Below are 26,330 nucleotides of genomic sequence, written 5' to 3'. Positions count from 1 at the left end.
GTCCACGACGGCATACTATGAGTTGTGCACATATCAAGTTAATAATTTACAGCCACATCAACTTCTCATCAACTACACAAGGAAAAACTGATCAAACATCCAACACCATTTCTTCTCCGCTAGATCGCAGTCTTTGCCTGTAGTGCCATCCTCCCCGCTGGGTGTATGGGAATTTCTCTCCTCTCCTTTCAGTCGAGTTGCTAAAGCCCCTCGACGCTGCCTTCTGTTAGGCTATAGATTATAGGTACAAATGTAGTTGAATGAGACAGCAGGTGGGTTACACGTTCCACTACGCCGAGATGTGAGGTGCTGGTAATGATGATCACCCTGGGGTATGCACTAGCACCCTTGACATGCACTCCAGGACCCGCCAACGCTCATGAAACCCGGGTCGGGCGGTCCTCCATTCATCCGACCAGAGGTGTGGATAACGAGACGCCCATGTCGGTAAACAATGATCTTTAATCTATTTTCACATAAATACATTGCATCAGAGAATATATTCTCGCATTACTTTTACAAGCTATATATTATCAAATTCAAATCACTATTTCGAATCAAAAGTCTCATAATTAAACTTATACAACCGCAAAATGTTTTATACATTATTCTCACGCTACCAATAGCTCGAACTACTATTGGGATTCACTTTTCGGTCTCAATTGGCTCGAAATATCCTTAAACTTTATTTTCAACTTTAAACAAGCTCAAACTCTTAGCGAGTGTCACCACACGGTCTCAAACTACCCAAAATCTCATCTTTCGTATCAAAAAAAAAACATCGATAAACCACGTCCTTAGGGCACCACCGGCCCGCCAGTTAGATTACTGATCAGCTTCTATCTCGCAAAACATCCCGAGGACGAGCAATACAAATCGCTCCTATAGTCGAACCAAAATAAATGTTCACTCTCTACGTGTATCCAATCATTTTGCATTGACTTAGTGATTCGTTGGGACTATATATATCTCCAACACCTTTACACAAACAAAAAAATATTAACACAAACTCGAGTTGACCCGGAATAAGCAACCAAACTCACATCAAAAAAACATAAACAGAAACAAATTCAATCACAAAATCCAATCTACCATGAGAGATCAAAATAACACTCTATTCTTTTCAAATAAGCGACTCAGCTGACAAGCTTTACCCATATTTGTGAAACCGAGAGCTCGATCCAATTATCGTCTTCCGTGTGGCGTCTCCAACAGACTACATCAAACTCTTGTACCGACCCACGACGTGAACAAAAACGATCTCAATGATCAAACGAACTTCAAAGGACTTGATGCAATGCATCCAGCGGCTTTGATCGAGCTCACTTTTCAATCATAAAAGAACTATTATCAAACGCTCAATGAAATCTCCCTTGCATTTCACTGTCAAACGAACAACTTCACAAACTCCAGAAGAAAATCGATTTGGAGTTGCGTTGTTTCAATTGTTAAAAGATCTTCAGTTCTACAACCTCGTCACCTCGCTTGAAGAACTAGGGGGCAAATGTTGGACCAAGATTTAGCACTAAAATCCCTCCCGCCAATAGGACCAGAAAACCGACTAACGACTACCTCGAGTTGAGCTTAAACGGGCCTGCGAGAAGTTGGAACGTGACGTCTGCCCATAAAGCCCGTTGGATAATGAATGAGTCAAAGATCTAAAAGATTATTCTCCACATATCTTTGAATATGGTCAACAAATAATAAGTCGTAGCTAAATATGTGGAGTCACGTGCAACAACATTACGAAGTGGAAGGAGACGAGCTCTTGGTATAAAAGAGAGTAAGAGGTCTCTCTCACAAGGATCAGATTTTTCCAGGAAATACATATACAAACAAATGAAGAAGGAATCACGCTTCTTCTACATGAGATCACGCTTAACAAGAGATATAATTCTCTATGCCTTTGGAGGAGAGCTTGTGATCTAGGGAGTCTCTCTCACGAATAAAACCAGAAAAGAAACCATTAAATATTCTCTTCATAAGAGTCAAGACCACCGCTTGATGGAGAGGAGGAAAGGAGAGCTCGCTAAGCTCGAGCTAAACCGTAGACGACGTCTCCATTTTTCAAAGAGATAAGTTATTCCTTTATGTTTAACTCGTCCCGAAGAATAGCATCGAGCCGGAGACATGATACTCTTCCCGATCACATTCGCTTCCGCGTTTGATCAAGAACAATGGCTCTTCACTCGAAACCTTATCTTGCGAGATCGTGATTAGCCGATACGAGAACCCTAACTCCTTATTCTTGTCCATAATCGATGTCTGTCCCGAGACGATAACAAAAAAATCCTAACAAAGAAACCCGGCGTCTCTTTCGAGAGATGATGATAACCGAACTATGTTTAGACTTGATCCCTTGACGGGTACGTAGGCAGCTCGATCCCGAGTTCAGTCACGATCCTTCTCGATCCCGATATCTCTGTGATATTCGACCTGCGAATATAGTCAATTTTCGCCGACTCAGACCTGATTACATCGTTGTGTTCTGAGGATATCGTTGTCCATGTTATCTTCTTCCCCAGATTTAACTCTTAATCACTATCAAATACTTAGTGTAGATTTTAGGTTCTACAATTACTATTAAATATTATAGACTTAATATATTTTCTAGAGTATTTTAAAACATTAATTAAAATTGATTTTGGTTAATTCGGTTTAGTTCCATTCAAAATAAATAGATTTGATATAAAAATATATATTTTAGTCAGTTTACTTGGTGATAACCCGCGCCTTGCGCGAGATGAACAAATTAAAAAAAAAATATGATTATCAATTTATAAGTATTAAAAAGGTAAAAATCATAGTAACAAATAATACATGTTATATATCACAATTTTGTAACTTTTGATATACAGATCAATTAAAAACAAACAATTTAGTCTTTCCGATATACTTTGCTAACAGGATTAAACGAAAATAAAATAATTAAAAGTAATAGTCTTCTTGATAAACTAGTATGTTATAGTTTTTTCAAAAATTTATACTGTTTCGTCGAATCCCTAAAAATAGAAGAAGGATAAATGTAATCTATTAACGATAATATTTGCCAAATTAAGTGGCAGATCAAAATATACATGTAAAAATATGGGCCATTATTACAACACATAGAATTCTTTGGCTTCAAGTCGGAGATGAAATTCATGGCACTCATTTTCTGTTTCTGTTCTCGGTTATGATACTGTAGCTAGAATTTTAGTATGATATTTATATATTCAGAATTTTTAGGATTTAGACCGCTTCAATTCAATCCGAGAATCAATCCGAAAAAATCAGTCTGAGAAATTACTTATTGTTTGATCCCTCTTTGAAAATTTTGGAAAGTATTAAATGCAAGGAAATAAAATATAGGCAATAACATTAAAAAAATTATATTTGAATATAAGCTTAACCGGATTTGAGTTTTATATATTGACTAAATAAACTCCTATTACCATTAGTGTTGATTTCAAAATTAAAAGTCTCATATTACCATTAATGTTGAATTTCAGAATTAACATAAATGGTGACCATATTAAAATTTTATTTGACTATAACTTAACCGGATTTGAGTTTTATATATTGACTAAATAAACTAATATTACCATTAATGTTAATTTCGAAATTAAAAGTCTTGGTGCTTAAGTTAAGGAATTTCATTTTTAATTTAATATGGACCTCCTTTTGAATACAATCAGTCATATACTTGTTAAACCAATAACGGTTCGAAACCGTCTCAATCCCCTATATATTAATCCCCTATATATTAATTGAGAAACATTTGAAAAGATGTAACCTCAATTTTGTATTAATTAAAATACGCCCCAATGCATAGGTGGCACTCAATTAGGTAGTCAATTACATTTAATTGAAAAATAAGTAGGTCCACATTCGATTTTTATATGTTGTTAGATACATAAGTTGGTCAAACTATATGATATAATGATATGATATGCTATTTTCTTTCCTTAAATAAAACCTACGGAATTACCATAAATAACTAATATATATATGAAAATTAATGATTTTAATAATAAAGATTTGATAACAATTTATATCTCCTCCATCATTTTTTGTTTAATTTTATATTATTAAAATAAATTAAACAATCAAATTAGCTATAAAAGTAAAGTTTAGACTTTTTCGTATATGTTATATTTTGAATTTTTAAAAACGACAATGAATGACTAAAACTATTAAAATTATAATGTTAAAAATTAATGATCAATGGTTTAACATTTTTATTATAAGAAGATACACATGATTTTAAAACCATATGAGTAAAAAATATCATTTAATAATAAAATATATATATATATATATATATATATAGATTAAACACTATATACCATAAGATTACATAAATATTTTAGTATTAAAACTTTCAATGAATTTTCAAGAACATTTATAAATTATAAACTTATTAAAGATTTCAGATTGAAAATTTTGTTATCGATGATTTAAATATTTTGTTATAAAATGATATGAATGATCATAGAACCGTATGATTATAAATTCTTATTTAATAAATAACTATATAAAATATACTATTCTTAGAAAAATAGGTTGGTTCATCTTAACTTATATTACACTTTTTATTAAACTAACTATCGAATTGATAAATAATGTACCAAAAAATGTTTTGCACTTTCCTTAAATAAAAGCTACGAAATTACCTAATATGATTAACATATATGTGAAAATTAATTATTATGAATAATAAATATTTGATAACAATTTTTGTATCTTAGTTCTTTTTAAAATTTTATATTATTAAAAGATATTAAAAATCACATTAAATATATAATAAAAAATATTTATATTTTTTTATATTTTATATTTTGAATTTTTCAAAACGTCTATAAATTATTAGAAATTTGAAGATCCCCACTCTTAAAATTTTGTGATCAATAGATTTTTTTTTGTCATAATAAGTTACAAATGATCATAAAATTGTATTAATATGAACTTTTATTTAATATTATAAGAAGATACACATGATTTTAAAACCATATGAGTAAAAAATATCATTTAATAATAAAACATATATATATATATATATATACATATGTATATATATAGATTAAACTATATACCATAAGATTACATAAATATTTTAATATTAAAACTTTCAATGAATTTTCAAAAATATTTATAAATTATAAACTTATTAAAGATTTCACATTGAAAATTTTGTCATCGATGATTTAAATATTCAGTTATAAAACGATATGAATGATCATAGAACTGTATGATTATAAATTCTCATTTAATAAATGACTATATAAAATATACTATTCTTAAAAAAATAGGTTGGTCCATCTTAACTTACATTATATTTTTTATTAAACTAACTATCGAATATTCGAATTGATAAATAATCTACCAAATTTTGTTTTTGCACTTTCCTTAATTAGAAGCTACGAAATTACCTAATATGATTAACGTATGTATGAAAATTAATTATTATGAATAATAAATATTTGATAACAATTTTGGTATCTTATTTCTTTTTTTTAATTTTATATTATTAAAAAATATTAAAAATCACATTAAATATATAATAAAAATATTTATATTTTTTCTTATATGTTATATTTTGAATTTTTCAAAACGTCTATATATTATTAGAAATTTGAAGATTCTCACTCTGAAAATTTTGTAATCAATAGATTATTTTTTTTGTTATAATAAGTTACAAATGATCGTAAAATATAACGCATATGAATTTTTATTTAATAAATATTCAAACTAAATAATATATATATATATATATATATAAATACTAATGATTTAAAGCAACAAGATTGGCTGATCAATTTAGTTCTCCAGTTGAAATCTTTCAAAAGTATGTGAAAGATTAAAGTCAAAGTAAATATGGATTTAGAATAGTAGTTATATTTTACTAACCAAAATACCGAAAAAAACCGAACCGAACCGAAACCAATCCGATATCTGGATTGAACACCCCTAATCCAAATGAAGCCAAACTATTGTTTCATTCTCCAAAATATAATAAAAATAATAACTTAATTCCGCGCAAGGCGCGGGTCTTATCCTAGTAAGTTGTTATAACACCAGTTTATGCTTAGGATGGAATGAATGAGACCAAAGCTTGATGTTTATAAAGAAGTATTGATGTTTTATCGATCATACATTGCATACGATTAGTATAGGAAATGTACTTAACGACATTTAAGGAAAAAATATCGAACCATAAATTTGTTCTAATTTTCATACGAATGTAGGATTGACTCTGACTTTGCCTAAAATATTTCTGTGATTGCGTATATTCTCCTCGAGAATTAATGCCACATAATTTGTCACTCATACAATTAATGACTTGCTATATTAGTAAACTATTTGTACAATAAACTCTTGTGATCATATTAATACATACATTTCTTCTAATTTCCATACGATAATTTGTTTGACTCCTTCGCAAACCTTCACTCACATTAATAGAGAAATGTACGGACGAAAATAATGCCATTTATATTCTCTCGAAAATCCCTTTTTATAGTTGACATCCTCATGTGCATAAGATTAAGCATGTGTGTTAACCATATATAATACATATATAAACATGAACACGATGGAATATATTATGGTTTTATCTTATAGTTAATATCATATAACATTGCAAAGTAAGAAAGCCCTCTGTTAAATAGTTTATCCAATTACCAGTGTACCAAAGAGAGAAACTATATGAAACAATATATAAAACTGTTTCTATTACTATTAACCAAAATTTACGAATCTTTGATATACTATATAACAAAACCACTAAAAATATGTTTGTTTCAAACATCAAATAAGACAATGTTCACATACTATAATAGATTGGTGACAATGCTCATAATCATGAGAATAAGATATGTGACAATGTTCACATACTACAATATGTACTATCTGATAATAAATATCTTATTATGTTTTCTTTAAACAAATCTTGGTTATCTCGTAAGTAGTCCATAACTGTTAGTATAAATGAAACTTATATTTTTGTCAAGCACCGCAATAATATAATGTTACCATTTTCCTTCTCAACGCAACAAAGATGCATAAAATGAAACATATACTATAATCCATGTTGTTAAAAAAAATATTATAATCCCTTTCTAGCACTACAAGAAAACAGCGACATACTGAGGGAAAAAATCGTCGGTATGTCGTCGGAATAACGTTATTCCGACGACATACCGACGAAACAAGTCCTCGAAAATAATTCCTCGGAATTTCTTCTTTCCTCGGAAATCTCTCGGAATTTTCCGACGGAATTCTGAGGAAACAAATTTTCGAGGACATTCCGAGGACCACTAGTTCGTCGGAAAGCACCTCGGAATATACCGAGGGAGAACGTCGTCGGGATATTTCCTCGGAACTTCGTCGATCGATGCGTTTTTGGACATATATCCATCGATCGATCCGTTTATAAAAAAACGTTCGGAATATTCTGAGGAACATGTCCCTCGGTATAAAGAGATCGATCGATGGATATATGTCCAAAAACGGATCGATCGATCGAGTATATCAAGTGTTTCTCGAAATTTCCTCGGTATTTCATTTCCTCGGAACGTAAAAAATATTATTTTTTTAAAAAAAATAAAATTTTTGAAATTTAAATTCGAAAATATAAAATTAAAATTAAAATTGAAATCATATTAATTAATATTCAAAGTTTCACAAATAAAAATAAACATTCCGAGTTTTTGGAAAAAAAAAACTACGGGTCTGGCACGTCCGGAAACACCTCGTTCGGGTACATCCTCTGCATCATCTCCATCATTTGCTGGTTCAGCCCTCCTATGTGCCTCATAGCCCGCCTGTTGAGCCGCCATCTGGGTCTCCAACAAAGATATGCGATCATCCTTACCTTGTTTGACCCCGTACCACCACGACCACGACGCTGTCGAGGCCGGGTCTGATCATCATGAGACCTGTAAATTAAAAAAATATATTTAATAAATATACAAATATATAAATTATTTTTTTTTATAAAAAAATCTCAAATAATAGTTTTTAATCATTCTAAAAAGATTTATAGATATTAAAAATGTTTAATAAATATATAAAAATAGTTCTAATAAACAAAAAATAGTTTTAATAAATAAAAATTTATATAATATAAATATATATATATATATATATATTTTTTTTAAAATCCCAAATAATAGTTTTTAATCACAAAAAAAGTTTTATACATATTAAAAATGTTTTGTAAAATCCAAAAAATCGAATTTTATATACAAAAAACATTTTGTAAAATCCAAAAAATCGAATTTATATACAAAAATCGTTTTGTAAAATACAAAAATCGATTTTATATACAAAAATCGATTTTATAAATACAAAAAAGTAAAAAAAATATAAAATTTTTTTAATCAATTCAACAGAACAAATTATTCAACCAAATCACAATTCTAAACCTATTATACAACCAAATCACAATCCTAACCAATCACCCTAACAAAAATCTATCAAAACTACACAAAAACATAACAAATAGAACCTAAGAGAGTGGGATAGGGTCCTTACATGATTTGTGTAAGAGAAGGGGGAGATCGCCGGAGATATCGTCGGAATTCAGGGGGAAATCGCCGGAGAGGAGAGAGGAGTCGCGCAGACGAAAAAGAGAGAAATGGGGAAGAAGAAGCGGCTCGTGGTTATAAAACCTAGGGTCCGACGGATACTATCCGTCGGAATTCCGTCGAAATTCTAATTTCAATTTTCGCGAAATATTTGCCCGGTAAAATGAAAATATTTCGAGGAAATTCCGACGGATAGTAAAATATCCGTCTGAATTTCCTCGGAATATTCCGAGGAAATACCGAGGAACTAGTGTTTGGGGTTTCAAAACATCAATTTTTTTTTTTGCCTTATTTCATTTCTTATACAATTGTAATGCATACCATTGAGGATTCTTTGTATAGATGAGCATAAACCATGAAATAACAAATTTCAAAATGAATTGAAAGTATTCCCTTTACCGTTCATTAAAGTGTATAAGTGTTTCTCTTATGTTGTGGGATTTCGTTCATACAATCGGAAAAGTGTTTATTATAGGGCAAGGAACAAATTTTTGACTTCATAATGAACGTAAGACACTTAATAAGGGTTATATAGGTGTTATTCAAACCGCAAAACGTTGTTTTCGGTTTAAAAACCCTATTCCCTCGGAATTTCCTCGGAATATTCCGAGGAAATTCCGAGGAAACCCTTTTCTTCCTCGGAATTCCGTCGAAATATTCCGAGGAAATACCGAGGAACTAGTGTTTGGGGTTTCAAAACATCATTTTTTTTATAAACGGATCGATCGATGGATATATGTTCAAAAACGCATCGATCGATCAAGTATATCAAATGTTCCTCGGAATTTCCTCGGAATATTCCGAGGCTTTTCCAAGGAAACAGGGTTTGGGGTAACAAAGTGATCGATCGATCCCAAAATGGATCGATCGATCACTAAGATGGACCAAAGCGTAACAATGTGATCGATCGATTAGATTATCCCATCGATCGATGTGGATATCCAATAGATCGAATGAACAAAATCTCGAACGTTTTTTTATAAACGGATCGATCGATGAATATATGTCCAAAAACGCATCGATCGATCACTAAGATGGACTAAAGCATAACAATGTGATCGATCGATTAGATTATCCCATCGATCGATGTGGATATCCAATAGATCGAATGAACAAAATCTTGAACGTTTTTTTATAAACGGATCGATCGATGGATATATGTCCAAAACCGCATCGATCGATCACTAAGATGGACCAAAGCGTAACAATGTGATCGATCGATTAGATTATCCGATCGATCGATGTGGATATCCAATAGATCGAATGAACAAAATCTCGAACGTTTTTTTATAAACGGATCGATCGATGGATATATGTTCAAAAACACATCGATCGATCGAGTATATCAAGTGTTCCTTGGAATTTCCTCGGTATTTCTTTAAAAAAAAAAAATCAATTGTAGTCTGTTTCCGAGTCATCATCGTCGGAATTTCCTCGGAATTTCCTCGGAATTTTGTTAAATCCCCCAACGGCTCTCCAACGGCTATAATATTTCCTAGGAATTCATCGGTTTTTTCCGAGGAACACATTTTTCCTCGGTATTTTATAAGAATATTCCGACGGATTGTTATTTCCTCGGAATTCCGTCGGTATATTCCGAGGAAATTCCGAGGAAACCAAATTTTGGGTTTCCTCGGAATATCCTCGGAAATTCCTCGGGAAATTCCGAGGATTTCATTTTCCGTCGGAATGTCCGTCAGAATACCGCTGTTTTCTTGTAGTGTAGTATTATTTGGCAATGACGTTACATGTAATTAGTCTAGGCAAGGGATAACTATTTTATAAAGGACTAGATCTCGATCCGCGCAACCGCGCATGTTTTTGTTTTCATTTATTTTTATATAAATAATTTATTTTCAATTCTAAATTGGTATATATTATAATATATATGTGTCTATTAATTTTTAAAACATAATAAGTTTACGGTATACTTTTTTTATTGAATAAATTATTTCAAACTTTCACATGTATTTGTATCTTCTTCTATATATATATATATTTTCGAATTATTATTTCATTATTAAAATCGTAACTATATATATAAAGATTAGTAAAATATTGTTTTATTGTCATATTCAAAGATATTGTAACATTTCACAAATTTAGAAAGTTTTTAAAAAATTAAACTTTTCGCTTCATAGATTTATATTATCGAGTAAATAATTAACCATTTAGTTTTTGTTTAATTTTTAAAATAAAATATATAGTTTAAAATTTTTTTTCATTGGTTTAAGGTAGTAAAGATTAATCATTGTTAGATAATATGATTTTTGTTATTTAAAACAAAATCTTTATAATTTTAAAAGTTAATATCGACAAATATTTAAATATTTAAAATATGAAGGTATAGTATTACAACATTAAATTATATCTATTTAATTTATATTATCTATAAATCCAATGGATCATCTATTATATAAATCCAATTATTGACAGCCCAATAAATTTTTTTTGTAGACCTAAAATTTAAATGATAAGATTAGAGATTAAATGTAACATGAATTTCTAGGAATATGTCCATTAAATCCATTTTTTAAAAAATCACACATGAATCAAGGTTGTGAATTTTGTTTTAATATATAAGATGTGAGGTGAATTCTAGTGATGACACCTAAACAGTGATAAGCTTATTAATCACATATGAGTGCAAAGTTTAATGTTAACACTGCTTCTCAAATAATAAGCTTCTCAAATAATAAGAATAAGATATTAAAAATCCGGGTTCTAGAATTTCGCCTAGTCCTACTTGCCATATAGAAAATAGAATTGAAATATTGATATAAATAGATGTCTACCGAAAGGAGATTACCTAAAAATATGCAAACAATTGTGACACCCGTCATTTTCGAAATAGTAAAAATACTTCGATAAATACAAATATCTGAAATATCCATATATAAATATTTGAAAGTCCACATCCACGCATGAATTCCATAATATAAAATAAAATCCGAAACATAAGGTACATCATAAACCGAGAATCCAAAATACGAAATACCATAAACGATAAAAGTCCAAAGGCCTAGAGGCCCGATAACGATAAAAGCGATAAAACGATAGAAACCCAAAAGCCCAATAGCACCGGTCCGAAAAATCACTCCTGCTCGTCGGTCTCACCTGAAAGGGGGAAATAAGGAGGGGTGAGCGACAGGGGAATCGCCCAGTGAGGTATGGGATGCTAAACCGCAAACCACTGACTCAGTTCATAGCACTACAACTATGTAGGCCTAGCTCTAGCATGAGACAATCACGGTGCCTATTACACCACACAGAACAATCACATATGTGTAGTGGACTAGACATGATACAACCAATGCGATAATAGCATATCACATTTCCTCATAAGGATATAAATATATATACTTTACAGGCGTCGCTAGCACAGTAGTCCACACTGCACCCCGCAAATTTCTAAGGCGTCGTAAGTACAAACGTCTCTGTACCCCGCAAATCTCCACAAACATGGCAGCCAGTGCAAACGTCTCTGCACCCCGCAAAACTCCTCAAACATAGGCAGCCAGTGCAAACGTCTCTGCACCCCGCAAATCTCCAAAACATGGACTCGTATATATATACATATATATAACAATTCTTAACATCAATCATTTCAATCAACCGTTGAATCCTCTATTATCCTATTTCCGGTTTAACAATCAATAATAATAATAAACAAGCAAGACTCTCAAACACACTCGATTCACAGAGACGGATCATGTTTCGAAACTAAACTTTCCATAACGGTAGTACTAAACTAGCTCGGGATTTAATGGAGTAGCCCTCACCTTAGCAATGAAGAGAAGTGGTATATATGAACTCCAGCTGCTCAAATGGACTCCAAATCTGAAATCAGATCGAAATTTTGAGTCAGAACATCTTTCGAACGGTTTAAAACGGATATTTACGGAAAAGTCAACCCGCTGGTCAAAAATCAATTATTTAATTAATTAATTAATTAATTAATTATTTATTTAATTAATTAATTCGGTTTTTCCTAACCGATATCCAATTGATTTAAACCGATCGGTTTAGCCTAACCGAATTGAAATCAATTTAAACCGGCTAACCAACCGGTTAACCGAGTCAACCGAGTTGACTCACCGGGTCGACTCGGCCGAGTTGGCGAGTCGCCGGCGAGTCACCGGTGTCGGTCACCGGCGGCGACGGCGGAGCTACGGCGGCGGCTTACCGGTAAGTTGGCCGGCGGCGACGGCGGAGCTGCGGCGGAGGACTGTGGTCCGGCGGCGGCGCGTGGAACTCACGCGCGCGCAGAGGCAAAACTTCCGGAAGCGCGTACGGCTTCGTCCGGGCTCCGATCGCAACGCGGTTGGTGTCTACGGCTTCGTCTTGACGAGAGGAACACGATGATGGCCTTGGATGCACGAAATTCACTACGGTTAGAAAGTTATGATCGATTTACTAAAACGACCGAAACATAACTCAAAACATGGCGGTTTCCGGTTACCTCGAGCTGCGGTTGATGGTGATGACGAGCTTGACGACGTCCTGCGTGCGGTGGCTCCGGCGAGGACTCTTGGTGAGCTTTCTCTCTCTCTCTCTCTCTCTCTCTCTCTCTCTCTCTCTCTCTCTCTCTCTCTCTCTCTCTCTCTCTCTCTCTCTCTCTCTCTCTCTCTCTTTTTAAAGAAAACAAATGTGGCCTTTGGGGAGTATAAGGGTTGGGGTCATTACAATTCTCCCCCACTTACAAGGAATTCGTCCCCGAATTCAATTTATAAGCTGACATGCCCAATGTCCCGGAAAAGCTCCGGATAATCAATCCTCATCTGGGGCTCGGACTCGCAAGTCTCTTCCTGAATACCATCTCTCTCCCATAGAACTTTGACCAACATAGTCATCATACCATCATCTGCTCTCACTTGGCGATCCAGTAGCTTTACTGGATGACACGGCGCACGCAAATTCCTACCAAGGTCACTGGGCGGCTGCTGCAAAATGAGCTCTGGTTCTCTCACGACTTTTCTCAAAACCGAAACATGAAACACGTCATGGAAATCTGATAACTCTTCGGATAAATCCAATCGGTAAGCAACTGCTCCAATTCGCTCCAAAATGGGATATGGTCCCATATATCTCGGTTTAAGCTTCTTCAGCTTCCGAGTCTTAGATCCTCCCTGAAATGTCCTCATTTTCAGGTATACCAGGTCGCCAACCTGGAACTCCAAATCTTTACGCCGCTTATCTGCATAACTCTTCTGACGGTCATGGGCTTCCCTAAGCCGTATCTTAAGCATCTCAACCTGCTCAACTGTCTCTTGAACCATTGCAGGTTCTATCTCACGTCGCTCCCCCACTTCGGTCCAACAAAGCGGTGTGCGACAAGGCCTACCATAAAGGGCCTCATATGGCGCCATCTTAATGCTCGAGTGATAACTATTATTGTAGGCAAACTCCGCTAGGGGTAGGTACTTTGCCCAACTCCCTTCCCAATCCAAAACACAAGCTCTAAGCATATCCTCCAAAGTCTGAATCGTCCTCTCTGACTGACCGTCTGTCTGCGGGTGATAAGCCGTACTCATATGCACTTTCGTCCCAAGCGCCTTCTGGAAGGCTCTCCAAAATTTGGACGTAAACTTTGTATCTCGATCTGATACAATGCTGACAGGAACTCCATGCAATCTCACAATCTCGTTGATGTAAGTCTGTGCTAACTGATCAGCTCTGTCCGTCTTCTTAATAGTAAGAAAATGGGCTGACTTGGTAAGTCTATCCACGATTACCCAGATGGCATTCTTTCCTCCTAAGGTGGTTGGCAACCCCGTCACAAAATCCATAGTTACCATGTCCCATTTCCACTCTGGCAATGGCAGGTTCTGCAATAACCCGCTAGGTACCTGATGCTCGGCCTTGACCATCTGACACGTCTGACACTGCGATATAAATGAAGCAACATCCCTCTTCATGCCAGGCCAATGATAATAACGCTTGAGATCCTTGTACATCTTGGTGTTCCCTGGATGAATAGAGAAACGCGAGTGGTGTGCCTTCTGCAAGATTTCTTTTTTTAACAACTCATCATTAGGCACACAAACCCGATTCCGATACATGAACATCCCACTCGAAGCTGTATGATATCCAATACTCTCAATCTCGATCTGCTTACACAAAGCCTTATCAGCATCCTGAGCCTTACGCACTTTCCATAACAAATCTGCTTGCTCCACAGCCTCGAGGCCAACGGCCTCACCTTCCACGGTAGTGGCACACAATCTGAGACTAGATAGTGTCCTAGTAAACTCTTGAACCTCCTTGGTTCCTGAAACATCGCTCCTGCGCCTGCTCAAGGCATCTGCTACCTGATTAGCTTTTCCCGGATGATAAGCAATATCCAGGTTGTAGTCTGCTAACAACTCGACCCACCTATGCTGCCTCAAATTCAAATCCGCCTGAGTGAAGATATATTTCAAACTCTTATGGTCCGTGAAGATCTTCACCTTCTCCCCATATAAATATGATCTCCAGATCTTCAGTGCAAATACAACTGCTGCTAACTCCAAATCATGCGTACAGTTGACCTCGTGAGGCCTCAACTGACGTGATGCATATACAATGACCTGACCTTCCTGCATCAATACACATCCTAAACCAGTGCCTCAAGCATCAGTGTAAACCTCATATGGTATCCCTGGCCTCGGGAGTACCAAAACGGGCGCATGGGTCAGCTGTCGCTTCAACTTAGTGAAACTCCTCGAGCAATCGTCTGACCAATCAAACTTGACGTCTCTGCCCGTCAGCTTCGTCATTGGCTTTGCAATGCTAGCAAAACTCTTGACGTACTTCCTGTAGTACCCTGCCAAACCGAGAAAACTGCGGATCTCCGTAGCATTCTTTGGCGTCGGCCACTCTGAAATGGCGGTAATCTTCTCCTGATCTACGGCAACTCCTGCTTCTGAAATCACATGGCCCAAAAATCCAATCTTCCTCTGCCAAAAGCTACACTTACTCAGCTTGGCAAACAACTGGTGTTCCCGAAGCTTATCCAGCACAATCCTCAAATGCTCTGCATGCTCTTCTCTACTCCGAGAATAAACCAAAATGTCGTCGATGAAAACGATCACACACTTATCCAAGTGCTCCCGAAACACATCATTCATAAGCTTCATGAACGCTGCCGGTGCGTTCGTCAATCCAAATGGCATCACCACAAACTCATAATGCCCATAGCGTGTACGGAAAGCCGTCTTCCGCACATCTCCATCAGCTATCGCAATCTGGTGGTATCCCGATGCCAAATCAATCTTAGAGAACCAAGAAGCTCCCTGCAACTGGTCTAACAACTCGTCAATACGCGGAAGCGGGTACTTATTCTTGATGGTCACTTTCTTCAGACCTCTATAGTCGATACAAAGTCTGAAACTCCCATCTTTCTTTTTCACGAACAACACTGGTGCTCCCCACGGTGAAGTACTCGGCCTGATAAATCCCTTATCCGACAACTCTTCCAACTGCTTCTTCAATTCCGCCATCTCAGCTGGTGCAAGGCGGTATGGGGCTCGTGAAACTGGTGCTGCTCCTGGCTCCACCTCGATCGCAAGAACGTCTGCTCTAGCTGGTGGTGGCCCTTTTAAAGCCTCAAAAACGTCTTCGTACTCGGAAACCACTGGAATGTCATGCAGCTCCTGCTGACTATCCTCCTTAACCATCGAAATGGTCGCCAAAAATCCTTCTGCTCCACCCTCCAATAATTCCTCTGCACGCAACATGGAGACAATAGGAATTTCCCGCTTTGCCTGAAAGCCTTCGTAAATGATCTTCCCTTTTGCTCTAGGGATATTAACCCTTGCTTTCGGACAATCCAAGACAACTCGATGTCGCGACAACCAATCCATTCCAAGTATAACATCGTAGCAGCTCATCTTCAGCTCCGTCAAATCTCCGAGCAACTCAACTCCTCCAAGAATAACTGGTACATTGCGATGGACGCCGACTGCTCCCAATCTCTCCGTGCCGGCGGTCTGAATCTTCTTAGCCTTCGGTTCGAATACACCCCGAAAAGGCCAAGACTGGGCTAAGCGTGGACTCACAAAACTATGAGAGGCTCCCGTGTCGAATAAGGTGTGAGCTGACTTTCCTCCAACCGAAACCGATCCTACACAAGATTTTGCTAACTACACATGGCATCCACAAACCAAATTACTCAAACACAACAAGTATGAAAAAGTCACATACCCGCTATCGGCTCAGCTCCCTGGGGATCTCCAACTGCAAAGACCCGTGGAGCGATGGCTGGACGCTTCGGTGGTGGTGGAAGCGCTGCATTGCCTCTCCTCGGACAATCTCTGTAGATGTGACCCGGCTGGTTGCAGCCGTAACAGTTCCTCGCTGCCACTGCTGGTGCTACTGCTGCTGCTGGTGTTGCAACCTGAGTTCGTGGTGGCTTCCTACAGTTCTTCGTAAGATGCCCAAACTGATCGCAATTATAGCACTGGAAACATTACCCAAAATGGTGGCGATGACAACGCCCACAACGGGGTGCTCCAGTCTGCTCCCAAGGCCTCTTCTGCGACCCCGAAGCCCCTCCTGCCTTAGGCTGAACTGCTTTAGAGAACTTCTGCTCCTCACCCATACATTTCTCCTGCACAGCCGCCTTCTCTACCAGATCCTCCAAACTGGTGTAGGTAACCACACTGCACCTACCACGAAGCTCTACTCGCATCCCATCTAAGAACCTCCTGATCAGATCCTCCTCATCTATGTTGTTACCCACAAATCTGCGGAGTTGGTTAAACTCCCGCTCATACTCCCTGACAGACTTTGCACCCTGCCTCAAATGCTTGAAATCATTCTTCTTCTCATGCAAAGCTTCCCTCGGAAAATACTTCTTGTTGAACGCATAAAGAAAATCATCATATGTCAGCTCGCCACGGTGCATCAATCTCACTCCATCCCACCAGATTGATGCATCTCCGGGCAAATACAACTCAGCGATGTTTAGCTTGAGCCTTGGTGGGCACGAGATGGTCTTCAAACACTTATCCAAACTGTGCTTCCAATCGTGAGCAACTGTAGGTTCCGTCGTTCCAGTGAAATGCTCCAAACTCACATACTTCATCTGTCCCAACACCCTGATAAATGTCTCATCAACCTCGGGCACCTGAACTGGGAAAGCAGGTGGCGGCGGTGGAACCTGAAAAACTCCTGGAACCGGCTGAACAGGAACCTGAGGGTACTGCTGGACTGGAGCCGGCTGATGTGGAACCTGATGATAATGCTGAACCTGAACTGGTGGAGCCTGCTGCATGCGAATCTGCGGACCCTGCTGCACTGCTGCCATCTGTCTGGCAATCTCCTGAGCAGCTACTCGGGCAGCCTCCTGGGCAGCTTGCTGGACTGCCTCCTGTGCAGCCTGCCTAGCGGCATCCTGAACCATCTGTCTCAAAGCATCCTGATCAATAGGCGGAGCCGCCTGCTGCTGAACTGCGGGCTGGACATGCTCATCCTCAACCTCTCTAGCAACTCTGGCGGTCTGAGTACGAACAACTCTCTTCCTGGGCGCCATCTGAAAGAGAAGCGAAAAAGTTAACTTATGCCGATCTCTGGATACCAACATTTAAGAAGGAGTGATACCGAGCGGAAAAGTGCTATTTATTTTCATTTTTCAAAATTCCCAAATCCCCGAATATATTTTGAAATCGTCTAAAATCGTTTAAACAGAATAAAACCAAATAAACCAAGGTCTCCAAAATCGCCATCCCGGGTCGGAGCCGGGACGGAACCCGCTCTGATACCAAAACGTGACACCCGTCACTTTCGAAATCGTAAAAATACTTCGATAAATACAAATATCTGAAATATCCATATATAAATATTTGAAAGTCCACATCCACGCATGAATTCCATAATATAAAATAAAATCCGAAACATAAGGTACGACATAAACCGAGAATCCAAAATACGAAATACCATAAACGATAAAAGTCCAAAGGCCTAGAGGCCCGATAACGATAAAAGCGATAAAACGATAGAAGCCCAAAAGCCCAATAGCACCGGTCCGTAAAATCACTCCTGCTCGTCGGTCTCACCTGAAAGGGGGAAATAAGGAGGGGTGAGCGACAGGGGAATCGCCCAGTGAGGTATGGGATGCTAAACCGCAAACCACTGACTCAGTTCATAGCACTACAACTATGTAGGCCTAGCTCTAGCATGAGACAATCACGGTGCCTATTACACCACACAGAACAATCACATATGTGTAGTGGACTAGACATGATACAACCAATGCGATAATAGCATATCACATTTCCTCATAAGGATATAAATATATATACTTTACAGGCGTCGCTAGCACAGTAGTCCACACTGCACCCCGCAAATCTCTAAGGCGTCGTAAGTACAAACGTCTCTGTACCCCCGCAAATCTCCACAAACATGGCAGCCAGTGCAAACGTCTCTGCACCCCGCAAAACTCCTCAAACATAGGCAGCCAGTACAAACGTCTCTGCACCCCGCAAATCTCCAAAACATGGACTCGTATATATATACATATATATAACAATTCTTAACATCAATCATTTCAATCAACCGTTGAATCTTCTATTATCCTATTTCCGGTTTAACAATCAATAATAATAATAAACAAGCAAGACTCTCAAACACACTCGATTCACAGAGACGGATCATGTTTCGAAACTAAACTTTCCATAACGGTAGTACTAAACTAGCTCGGGATTTAACGGAGTAGCCCTCACCTTAGCAATGAATAGAAGTGGTATATATGAACTCCAGCTGCTCAAATGGACTCCAAATCTGAAATCAGATCGAAATTTCGAGTCAGAACGTCTTTCGAACGGTTTAAAACGGATATTTACGGAAAAGTCAACCCGCTGGTCAAAAATCAATTATTTAATTAATTAATTAATTAATTATTTAATTAATTAATCCGGTTTATCCTAACTGATTTCCAATTGATTTAAACCGACCGGTTTAGCCTAACCGAATTGAAATCAATTTAAACCGGCTAACCAACCGGTTAACCGAGTTGACTCACCGGGTCGACTCGGCCGAGTTGGCGAGTCGCCGGCGAGTCACCGGTGTCGGTCACCGGCGGCGACGACGGAGCTACGGCGGCGGCTTCCCGGTAAGTTGGCCGGCGGCGACGGCGGAGCTGCGGCGGAGGACGGTGGTCCGGCGGCGGCGCGTGGAACTCACACGCGCGCAGAGGCGAAACTTCCGGAAGCGCGTACGGCTTCGTCCGGGCTCCGATCGCGACGCGGTTGGTGTCTACGGCTTCGTCTTGACGAGAGGAACACGATGATGGCCTTGGATGCACGAGATTCACTACAGTTAGAAAGTTATGATCGATTTACTAAAACGACCGAAACATAACTCAAAACATGGCGGTTTCCGGTTACCTCGAGCTGCGGTTGATGGTGATGACGAGCTTGACGACGTCCTGGCGTGCGGTGGCTCCGGCGAGGACTCTTGGTGAGCTTTCTCTCTCTCTCTCTCTTTTTCTTTCTCTCTTTTTAAAGAAAACAAATATGGCCTTTGGGGGGTATAAGGGTTAGGGTCATTACAACAATATTGATATAATAAATAGATGTCTACCAAAAGGAGATTACCTAAGAATATGCAAACAATGTCACAACTCACAATATTATCATAGTTCAAAAAAAAAAAAAAAAAAAACTCACAATATTATCATCGCATAAAGAGATAAGCAAATCCATTTTCGACGAATTTAGCCTCGAGTAGAACGTGTTTTGGTGTTTTGAAATGCATGATTGAAGGCTAGTATTTGATGATGAGTGATGACTAACATGGGGACCACCACAACGAATCCTATCAAGTGTACTTGTCCGACGTAATCCGTGGGACCCATTTGATTACCGTAATCATCGGAGCATGTAAACCGAACTGAAAAATTAAAAGTGGCTGCTAATCACTAATATGCTCACACATGAAGACAAACTAATATTCCATAGTTTAATGTTTCTTGAAATACGAAGAAAAATTGATAAAAGATAAATTATCGAGCCGCATGCGCCAAACAATACCAATATCTATGTTTCGTGGTCGTGGCTCTTTTATTTTAGAATATGTGAGACTAAAAGCAAAATGCTTTTTTTCATCCAAAAACTGCTTGCTGAACATGTTGTGGAGCCGACTGTAGTCTTAGTAACAGTACGAACACTATAATTTGGAAAATCGCATGATTCTATTATAAAATGGAGTGTGTCATAAAAAGAAGGTCAAATGGTTGTATCAAGACGACGCTAGACGTTCATAGGATTATGATGGTTATCTACCAAACGTTAGAGTTAAACGGCTTTGTTTTACCTTCATGGATAACTAAGGAAAATGTGTTGTAGTGGGTGAGAAACCATATGGTTTAATAGAAATGTGTATTACATAATGCAAGTAGTGAGCTCGTGAGAAGGCCCATGTCAATCTTAAAGACTTCTAACCTCTACATGTCATCCCCACGACCCTTAAATCTCACGTGGAACAATTGTTGTGTAGCCTCATGTCCAACAGAGAAGATTAGGTTTAAGAATCTAATGCGATAGTCCCACCCTATGAAGCTGCATTTCGCATATATGATTATTGCGGAGTGGTGAGTTCAAGGTGGGAATTAATAAATGATTAAGGGACAAAGTAGGTCGGAAAAATCGTTTTTTTTATTAGAAGTAGATCGAGGTCGAAAGAGGTTGCAATTGCAAGGCGAGTTCCATATTTGAATCTAGGTCGTTATGCAAATAAAGATTGAGGTTACTAAGTTTTCTCTCTACAATCTCTTTTAAGCTCTTAGGAGGAAAAAGTCAATCTTTTACTCGGTTATAAAATGTTTTCTTTTATAGCCGATGGGCGGATGGAATAAGATAAAAGACAGTTCACCATCTTTGTTGATGAGATCATATATTCGGTGTTTGTCAGGTGAGGTCACGTATTCTCTGCGACGAAGGTTTGGTTCGCATCGTCCCAAGGCATTGAATGCAAATCAGATTGTGTCGTCCGTACGTGTTGACTAGTCAATTCGTCTTGTCTTGAGTATGGGCAAGAGCTTGTCGCATCGCTTTCACTACATTTGCTTTGTCCTTTGACGAATGCCCATATCATACCGTCAATGTTTCCTTTTATGAGATGTTGACCCCCATCAAAGTTGAGTCAAAGACTTCTCTGTGTTCATCGATGTCTGTTACTTGGAGCTTGCCGATCACCCTTGTTGCTTCCTCGCCTTCTTTATCTTTGTATGTTCGGATTGCACCCAACACGGCTCAGTCATTGCATTCTCGAGATCCTGTCGAGCTACTGGTCCCTTGTGAGCCGAGCGCGACAGAGCCTTCGGCTTCTCAGGTATCGTCACTAGGCTTTACAGTTGCTCATGGTGTTTGTTGAGGTGGGTCGCCACACGGGTCTAACCAAAGTGGACGAGGAAAGGTGAGAGGAGGCCGCTCCAAACGGGCTGCAAGTGCCTCAAGGTTAATGAGGAGTCTGTTCCAGATGTGCGTAGGGTATTTTGTGCTCTTGGACTCCTCAAGATGGTAATATCTATACACCATCCCCTTCATTTTTTTGAGAGGACGTTTGGTGTTGTTGTAGATCGTGATTATTTTTATCCAAAGCTGCTGAGCTTTGACGAGGATCATAAAAGGTTGCTCGTTGTCGGTTGCCAATGGTGGTATGATGTGGTCTCTACCCGTTTATTGCAGCAACTGGCTCGTTTGAGGGTTGGTTAGGGTGTTTTCTCATGATTGTGTAATTTATTTCCATGGTCTTTGTTTCATAATGTGTTTTCTTGTAAAAATGGCTGGAATTTGGTGAGCCTTCTCTTGTGATATGCATCGCTGCTGTCCGTAATAAGAAGAGGAAAACGAGGTCGCCACCTAGTGACACAGGTTAAATGATGATCGGGTTAGGGTGGTACAAACATCCAGTGAATCAGACAGACCCTGAGGTTTATTTTGAGCTGTGATTTTCTGCTGATCCTGTTATGGCAATGCCCCTAAGTAATACTGAGTTGACTTACCTGTCCAGGAGCCACTTGCCACTCCGTGCGATGTTTATTTGTAGCCATTGTCCTCGGATGGAGGCGAAGTTACTTTGACCTATATTGAGCTTGTGTCTCCTATTTGTGGTGGGGGTTTTGTCTCCTTGTGGTGTGCTTGTTGTTAGTGAGGCCCCAAGAACCTCATATCCTCCATTTGCTAACGTGGCGGAGGAGGCCAAATATGCTCTTTTAGTTTTCCTTTAATTTTCGCATATGGTTTTATTTTTTTATATGATGGGAAGGACTGTCTCGTTGCTATCCGGTCGGTTGCACGAGTTTGTGTCGGAAGCTAACTCCAGCTGGAATTGCTCTGGACGAGTTGTATTTGGTTTTGAGGATACATATACTGAACGTGCGAGGACGCAGTGTGGGGTATGTTTTCTGGATATTTTTTTGTGTCGGAAACGAGTTGTATTTACTTCGTTTGCAGATGTATTATCTTCCTTGCTCAATTAGGGGGAGGGGGCAAACTTAAAAAGTTTATGTCTATGACAACTAGGTCAAGAAGTTAGGCCGGTCATCGACGAAAGCGAGGGAAGAGGACGAGCGGGATCGAGCGACCGTCGAGGCAGCACGAGAAAAATTGTCCCAATCGTGGCTAGTGCTGATTTCACTAGGCTTTGCGTGTCGCAGAGAAGAAACTGCACGAGGTTGAGGAGGCTTGCCAAAATAACGTTCGGCACACGTATTCTATAAAGGGGGATTTGGCTGTGGGGAAGGCCGGTGGAGATTCACAATCGTAGCGGTCTTGTTTTACTGCTAAGAGGTTCCTCAAAAAGATTTGTAAAGTCGAGTTCACGCAGGATCATAGCGTCGTGGTTGAGCCGTCTATTTTGTGAAAAAAATTAGGAAGTCAATCTATTTACCTCATTTTCAGAGGATACAACAGTTTGTCGATGATCAAGAAGTCGCCTGAAGTGCTTCGGTCGAGTTTAATCAAGTTTTTGGCTCCCTTGGTTGCCTCAGGTTTCTTCTGGATGAGCACGACGTGTCGGTTCCTCCGAGTTTTATTGATCGGCTTCAAGCAAAGGAGAGCGAGTTTATGGCTAAGGTCATGTCGATGGAGGTATCTACCTTGACTATAATGATTTCGATGTAGTTCTGGATGAGCCATTCGCGTCTCTGATCGCCGCAATACCGAGTTTGTCTGTTGTTATGGGGAAGGTACGCTTGAGGACAGCACTTGATGTGAGTTGCATTGGCTATTTGGCCGTTTTTTTTGTTGTGATGTGCGATGTTTCCTTTTTGTTTGACCTCAGTGGATGAGACCCCTTTTTGTTTTGTATTTTGATATTTCACGTTTCGTTAATTTGATGTGAAGGTGCACCTTCTTTTACTGTTCATACATATGTATATTATTATGGATATATATCTGTGTCTTTTTAAATGCGTTTCGAAAGCGGCTTAGTTCAATGTATGGATTCAATTGGGCCACTTCGCTTAGAGGTTTGATTTAGACTGCCTCTGAGCAAAATAAATTATGTGGGTGATCAGTCCGCTTGCTCGTAGAGAGTGACAGAGCGTGGTTAGTGGGTCCGATTGGGCCACTGCTACATGTTAAACAAACTTTGACAAGTATGAGACGTTCTCGATTTGAACATATTTTGGAAAACTAATTCTGATTTAATTTGTCAAGGTGCTTGGTTTGAGTAGATTACTGATTGGAATTCGGGTTTTGATCAGTCTTTCTTGCTCAGTTATTGATGGCTTTAGGAAGAGTTGGTTTGACCGAACATTTCTTTGGTTTTATTTCACAAGTGTATTTGATAGTAACCTTCCATCATGATTGATCAATCATGATTAACAATTCCAATAGAAAGATATTTTACTAAAAGATGTTTAACTAAAAGGTGAGGTACAATCCTTGCAGTTGTCCTTGTGACGATTGTCTTATCAGCATTTTGAATTCATTTGTTTAGTAAAACAATAAAAAAAATTTTTTACGACAATCCACCATCTTCAAACATTTTATGCATATACGCTTACCTAAAATTTGTTTTGGAAGAGTAGAAAAATCTAGGAGAAGACGCTGTTGTATCTGACCATGCACAAAATAATAATCCAGAGCGATATGCTTCATACGAGAGTGAAAAACTGGATTCGCTCATAGGTAGGTGGCTCCAATACTGTCGCAATAGACTGTGGGAACCGTGGTAATTGGAATGCCAAGTTCGAGAAGGTGAGATGCGACCCACCGGAGTTATGATGCTGTGTTTGCCACTGCTCGATACTTTGCCTCAGTCGAAGATCGAGCCACTCCTCTCTGTTTTTTCGTTGACGAAGAGATGGGATGAGAGCGAAGAAAAATAATGTAGGCAATAGTGGAGATGTAGTCGTCGGAGTCTCCAGCTCAATCTGCATTAGAGAACGTGTGTAGAGTCATTTTTTCAGCCTGTTTTCGAAGAAAGATGCCATGATTTAGCGTGCCAGAGAGGTAATGAAGGACTCTTTTTACTGCATGCCAGTGCTCTGAGGTGGGACGATGCATGTACTGTGATAATTTGTTGACAGCGTAAGAGACATCAGGTCGACTCAGAGCTAAGTACTGCAGACTCCCAACTATGCGCAGATATTCCGGCAGATCAGAGAGAAGTGTACCAGACTCAAGTGTTAGCTTGGGATGAGTTGGAAGAGGAGTTGCCAGAGGTTTTGCGTGGAGCTTGTTGGCCTTACTGAGAAGATCAGTTATGTATTTGCGCTGCTTCAAGTGCAAACCTTCTGATGGTTGGATAGTCTCAATGCCAAGGAAGTAACTCAGATTCTATATATCTTTTATTGAGAATCGATTAGTTAGAGAACTGATAACTTGCTGGACTGCTGTCGGGTTACTCCCAGTAACTAATATGTCGTTAACGTATACCAAGACGTAGACAAACGCTGTGTTCTTACTCTTGATTAAGAGAGATGTATCCGCCAGCTAGTTTCTGAACCCCGACTGCAGTAGAAAGGACTTTAGTTCAGAGTACCAGGCACAAGGCGCTTGTTTTTGACCGTATAGCGTCTTCTTGAGATGACAAACATGATTCGGTCCATCGGAATCAGAGAAACCTGTTGGCTGTGACATGAAAACCTCTTCATGTAGATGACCTTGGAGGAAAGCGGTGTTGACATCTATTTGACGTACTGGCCAGTCATTGTTAACAGCTAAGCCAAGAACAATTCTAATTGTAGTTGACTTGATAACCGCGCTGAAGGGATCCCCAAAATCCACACCTTGTTGTTGATGATAGCCTTTGGCTACAATGCGAGCCTTATATTTGTCAATAGTATCGTCTGAGTTATATTTGATGGTGAAAACCCATCGGCAACCAACAACATTCATCTGCTCACTTACTGCCACCAAGTCCCAAGTCTCAGTTTTTTGTAGTCGAATTGAATTCCCTTGACATTGCATCACGCCAATGTTTATGTTTCATCGCCTGCTACCATGTAGTTGGTATCCAATGCGGCATGTTTAGATAGGGACACTGGCCACTCGTACAAATCATTGCTCGTGCGGCCTTGAAGCAACTGAACCCCCGTGCTGAAATCCTTCACCTGAAACGAAGCAGGGAAGAATTCAACAAATACTTGATTAGTATTGCATAGACGATAAACATATATCAAATTCTTGTTAACACTTGGAACACATAAAATATCTTTAAGAGAAAGTGTTTTAAAGTCTGTAGGAATAGAGGCAAAACCGATATGAGTAATAGCCATACTTGAACCATCCGCTATAGCAACCTCGTCACCTCCTGAATACGGCTGATGTA

General features: G+C 38.6%; 1 long non-coding RNA gene across 1 annotated transcript; it reads left to right on the top strand.

The window, feature by feature from the left end:
• The first annotated feature begins 20,637 nt into the window (after window positions 1–20,637).
• LOC106405051 lies at window positions 20,638–23,962 on the top strand. Its single transcript, XR_001281234.3, has 2 exons — window positions 20,638–22,947; window positions 23,075–23,962. It is a non-coding gene; the product is annotated as an uncharacterized LOC106405051 (long non-coding RNA).
• The last annotated feature ends 2,368 nt before the right edge of the window (window positions 23,963–26,330 follow it).

The sequence above is a fragment of the Brassica napus genome, chromosome C4 (assembly GCF_020379485.1).
Source record: "Brassica napus cultivar Da-Ae chromosome C4, Da-Ae, whole genome shotgun sequence".
In the NCBI taxonomy this organism is placed as follows: Eukaryota; Viridiplantae; Streptophyta; class Magnoliopsida; order Brassicales; family Brassicaceae; genus Brassica; species Brassica napus.
Note: the sequence above shows the minus strand (reverse complement) of the source record. Positions and strands in the feature narration are given on the sequence as shown.